The sequence below is a fragment of the Archocentrus centrarchus genome, chromosome 16 (assembly GCF_007364275.1).
Source record: "Archocentrus centrarchus isolate MPI-CPG fArcCen1 chromosome 16, fArcCen1, whole genome shotgun sequence".
Lineage (NCBI taxonomy): Eukaryota > Metazoa > Chordata > Actinopteri > Cichliformes > Cichlidae > Archocentrus > Archocentrus centrarchus.
In genome coordinates, this window is record NC_044361.1 from 4733017 (window position 1) to 4739135 (window position 6119).

Sequence of the window (6119 nt, forward strand, 5' to 3'; positions counted from 1 at the left end):
CTCCTCCCTTTTTGCTAGCACTGTTAGGATCTCTGCTACCTCTTCCTCCTCCATCTGCTAGCTACCTCTTCTAGAAATCTTCCTCTTGCTATCTGCTACCTCTCTGCGCACCCCTTCGCTACCTCTTGTTCCCCACCTCCTTCCTTTTTGTTTCCTCGTTTCTTTTAAGATTTCTTTGTCCTGCCCACATGACTGCTGCATCACTGACTGTTGCCCTCTTCTCCCAGTCTGTGGGAAGAAGAAAGCCCACAAACACAACGTACGGTCCCTCACTCACACTCGTTCAACGTGCCCTCCTTTCCCATTAAACATTTTACCACGCTTGTTATGTAATATCCCCTAAATACGATGGGATGTCCTTTACATATATTATCTTTAATGGATACTTTTTTTTGTGTGTTATTGGTAATGTATTTTTAAGGAGATGTTTTGTGTAGATGGAAGTTCTCTCTGTTCTTTGTAGCATTTGTTTCTCCCCCCTTTTTTTTTTTATTTTGTATGGGGTCTGTTGGTACTTGGACCTAGACACTGTCGAATAAACTGTGTTTTGTATGAAATTGTCTCCACTTTTTTTTTTTTTCCTAAGTCTCCTCCTTCAGACCACACTTCATTAAGCCAACCTCTTGAGTTTACAGCAGCAGATCATAATTTGTGAACATGAGGAACATAGCAGAGTAAAAATTGCAACATTTTCATCTGAAGCTGCATTTATAAAAAAGCACAAAAATATAAGAATCTAGAGAAAAATGTGATTTAAGTACTTTTATTCTGCAATTACTACTTGAAAGAGATCCAGTGTTAAAGGTAATTCTGAGAGTTACTCTTAGTAAATACTGAACAAGAAGCACGCTTAAGTAGTTTCCACTAAAACAATATGAGTATTTAACGCTGCTCCAAATCTTTCAAAGGTGATTAATGGTTTTATGATTTGTAATCTAAAGGTTGTCACTTTATTTACTGTTGTCATGTTCATGTTTTTCATGAGCTACAAGCTCCAGGAGGAGAAACTGGATAATCTGTCGCCTGCCTTTGTGTTGGGATTAGGGACATTTCTCTAGAACATCTGCACATAATGCAGTGTGTAAATTACAGTTTGTAATGTCACAGGCTTAGCAAGAAAAATGGTGAGGCTAAACGGACCTCTTTTGGTCCACATTCATCTTGAAATGAACATATTTGTAACAAACTGCACAATACATGATTTTCCCTTCATAAATACATGAACAGTTGCTTTAAACAAAACATCCATACGTGATTGTCCATGAAAATTGAGTTAAAATGCAGTAAATCTTTCAGGCTCCTTACTAATATGATAAATTTGCAGTTAATGACATTACTCCAGTGGTTATGACAGACACAGTGGTGTCACATTATTATAGTCATATGAGTTTTTCTGTTCATTTGGCACATTTCTTACAACTTGTTCTCAGCACTGAAGATAAAACTTTCCATAATCACTCACACAGGCCACAACACGAAATGAACTCACCCGAAGCTTAATGAGTCAAAATGTAGTTTTTGTTGATAAATTATGACCAAAATGTAAGTATCTACTGTTGTGTATCTGAGTAAATGGTTTTCAGATTATTTTAAAAGCTCAAAGCTTTACATTCCACTTTTTAAAGGACACTAATATCTGTGTGTACTGTGAGGTTAAAAAAAAATAGTCCTAGTTTGTTCCAACATTACTAAGGGTTCAGAACATTGACTGTCAATAAAAAAAATAATAAAAACCTGACTCTGCTCCAGAATTTGTTTACCCTGAGAGGAGGGAAACTCAAAACTGTTCACACCTAATGCACAACCAGTGTAAAGGGCTCGACACACGGGGAGCGACGTCGCTCGCTCTCCATTCATTTCCTATGGAGCTTGTGCGATGAGGCGACAATCGCTTGCCCTCCTCCAGCTAAGCGACCGGCGACATTCGTGCATGTGAAATTTCGAGCTCGTACACGTAGACGTGCACACGCGACCAGGCGACGCGACGCAACAAAGTTGGAAAATGTTCTACTTTTGTCGCTGTCGCGTGGCACTAAACCAATCAGCAAGAGTTTCATTGACTGACCAATGAGCGAAGAGTATGCTACACGCTGCAGTCTGCAACCACTTTCAGCAGGAAGGAAAGCATCGTTTTAGCTGTGTTTGACTTTCCTATATTATATGACACTTCACGCAGTGATTATCGAGTTAAACATAAAAGGCAGCCGTATGAGAACGTGTTGGCGCAAGACCAACGTTAAACAGACCGCTAGAGAGGACTTTTGTGCTAATATAGGATGAACGCGTCTTTTTCTTTTGTAGAGGAGCCTTAACAGCAAGATTTCTGTCAGTTCCAATAAAATCTTCAGACTCCTCATCTTTATTGCCGTGTCTGACACGGACTGCTTTTAAAATGTCTAAATCCCTCCAGTTTCATAACCAATCACATTTCTTGGAGACGGGTGACGTAAGAGCGCGATTCGCAAAGCTGCCGTCGCTATCGCGTCCCGTGTGTTCGGTTTCACCCCAGTGGCGATGCGACCCATTCGTCGCTGTCGTTTGTCGCTCCCCGTGTGTCGAGCCCATAACGGAGGAAGGCCGCTGTTGCACTGGTAACCTTCCTCTGCACTCATGCATCTTCCCATATTCCGTTCTCCACTTTTACATGTTTTTAAATGAATGAGACGAAATATTGTCACCACAAAGACACGCCGCTATTAACAAATGTACACAACGGTTCTTAGTCATTTGCCTGAATTGCTAAAATATTTACAAAATATTTTAGGCCACTGTAGTGCAGTGTTTCAGCGTGCGAGCGAAAAAGCAATAAACGTCCGGTGTTTTCCAGCTCTTGGAGGGATACATTATAACGGGGAGAAGATGTTCTGGGTGTGCTTGTTTTGCTGCTTAGCTCTCTGCTCGTGGCATCTGTGCATGCACAAACCAAGTGGAAAACAAATCCCACTGTAATCTGGTGAGAGGGGGGATTTCTCCAACCAGCCAGCAGATTGACCATGAGTAGGTTATTGAGAGGTTTCAGGGGCCGCGGGGTGATTACTGCCCCAGTGGGATTTGGAGGGGGGGTTGATGAGAGGAACGGCACTCAGGCATTGTGGGAAAAAGGATGTTCGTCCTCCATCATTATGATCGCGTCAGAGAGAGCACAGCTACAGGTAATTAATTAAACTGCAGATTGAAGGAGAGTTTCTACAAAGTGTGACATGAAAATGAAACTCAGGGCTTTCTGAAACACACACAGATGAAACGGCATTGAGGTGACAGGAGTTTTTGGTCAGTTAAGGGCCAAGTTTGCTAGAATAAGCTCCAAAACCCGCGATGGTAATGAACACGAACTTAAATTAAGACTTCAAAGTGTGAAATCCACAAACCAAACAAACCTCAGCAGATGTGTTGGGAAGGAGCTTTCCCACGTTTTTGGTGCTATTGGAGGAGACATTAAAAAAACTACGTCACCAACTTTCCCCAGTCTCCCTCCCCAGGCGCCCCCTCCTCCCCTCCCTTTACACCATTCTTCAGGTGACCTCAGTAGGTCACTTGATAGAACGGGGCGAGGTCCCAAATTGGTTTCACAGGAAACTACTTATTGTGGTGACACACGCGTTCTTTTGCACTTTGGTACATGTGAATATGTGCTTGATGATGATGATGATTAATTTCCCTTTGAATTAAAATGAGCAACAATCCAGTGGAAAGTCTGACTCTAATACCTCTGAGCTGCTGCTGTCCTTGACTGGTTTCCAGATCAGAAACAGGCCGGCTGTCTGCCAGCGAGGATACAAAAACTGACCACTTTGCATATTGCTGATGTATGCTAAAAAATACCTGACAGCAAGACAGAAAGAAGTGGTTGAAGGTTTTACACAAGAGGCTTTTAACTTGACACAGGAGCACAAACATTGGCCCTTTTAGTGACGAGGCCTTTCAGTATGCAGTCTGAGAAGATGGTGCTGTCTTCAGATCTGTGCGTGCATTTAATTATTTTATCTTTCTCCCCTTATTTAACAATATAAATGAGGTTCAGAGTAACTCCACATAAGATCAGCACATTTGACCACACACTCTGACCCTACTTTGAGGACCTTTTTTTTTTAATTTTATTTTTAAATGTACTGAGGGTACCCAAAATCTTTATATGCTTTGTAATATCCATCCAGTATTGATTAAATACAATAAAGAAATCATTGGGATCTATAAGAAGTGAGATTCTGATCTTCTTATAGGACCTAAATCAATGAGTGGAGTGAATCCAGGTACCATGATCATGGGATCTAATCGGATTTGGAGATGGGGATTTTCCAAGTTGCTCTGACCTCATGCTGCATTTTTATCTGGAGCTGCTCCTAATGGGTAGAGTTGCATGAGTGCCGTGAGTTTGTTGTAGTTACTCAGAAACTAGCTGACTTCCTGTTTGCTTGCCACACACGAGTGTGCTCCAACAAAACCTTTTCGCTTTTGCAGAATTTGAACATTTTGAAACATATGAAGCAAATTCTGGTTGTTAAAAAAGGAGTCATTGCTGGTTTCTTAACTTTATTCATCATTTTAAATTCTTACATTGCTCAGCATTGTTCCTTAGAACTGCAACAAAAGCCTTGTTTTTGCAGCCTAGATTTTAGTGTTTGTGAAGGATTAGTAGTACTTTATAGAATTAGGAAATAAAAACTGCGATAGTTGCAGTGCTGAATAGAAGTATGCAGTGAAGTGGTGATAATGGATTGATTGATGTTATATACCTTTTCACACTGGTCCACATGCTAAAAGCCACACTTATATCTGCCCACAGCTCATGTGGGTAGGAACATGTGATTCATGTGTTAATGTGTTCTCTCTGCCGGGTAAATGCCAGTCATGTGCACAGAGAGTACAAGCAGAGGGGTTCAGGATGAGGTCCTTCATTTGAACTGCATAGAAATCTTCGGTGCTGTGTAAGCGTCACATCATTAACGGCTCTTTCCTGGCATGACACTTTCTTACTGAGCTTCACCACTGCTAATTTATTTCACCTGATGTAGTATTACTTTAATCATATCCAGATCCCACTGCAACTCTGTATACAAAATCATTTTTTACTCAGATTTTATTGGCAAAGATCACCAAAAAATCACCTCGTGTGGGAGTGGATGCAGGCTTGCAGCCAAAAATATTTTGCACACTCACACCCTCTGTGTGCGCTGCCAAAAACCCTCAACACAATGCAGTTTGTTCATTCAACACCTCAGATTCTCATTTCATTAGCATATAAAAACTGAGGTGATGACTTGTCTCATTTATAGATGTCTCTGTTACTTCTCTGAATCATGTCCTAAATGGGATCCTGCAGGCAGATGCCCTCAGGTCAGGGCCAGAAAATTGCCCTAGCAAAAGTAAATTTATTCTCTGAGGATTGGTTATGATGATGGCATCAAGTAGTAGTTTGGATATTTTTTTTGTGAAGCAAACGATGAAGAGTAAAGGGGAGAGCTGCAGTAGAGTGTGACAGGATAAAAGCAGAGGGAATATGGGGATTGACAGAGAAAATCCAGAGACAGAAACAGAGAGAACGGTTGAGTTGTAAAGTGCAAAGCTCAGCTGTTAGTGGCAGATTCTGTGCAGACGAGAGAGGCAGGAGGGAGGAGAAATGTTAATTATGAAACATTCTGGGGAAAGAGTGTGTTTACTCGTACACATACATTATACAGACATCCTCAGTGAGCACACGTGTTCACGAAAGCACCTGTACTTCAGTGGCATTCAGTCAGGGCAAGCAAGGCAGGCAGTGCATGTCCATATTGTTTTTTAATGTTCACTGTGTCTCTTGTTAGAGCTCAAAGAGCATAAGGAGAGAGCTTTAGTCCCATGAAGCATCTCTAGTTGGCATCCATCGTGTAAATTACTGCCATTTTGTTGCTCAACAGTTTGCTCTTGCTTCTGGAAGGAGCCATCAGAATTGACAGTTTCTGCCATTTTCATGGGCGTGTCTGTGTCCTGTTAAAGTCTGGAGCTTTTTAAGCTGAGAGGCCCGCAGCTTTTACTGTTTGTTTGTACAGTCACATTGTTGGTAAGTCTGTGGTCTTTGACGGGGGACTGACAGGCTAGACCAGAACACGCTGCTGCTCGTACTGCTTTCTGTGCTCAGAGAT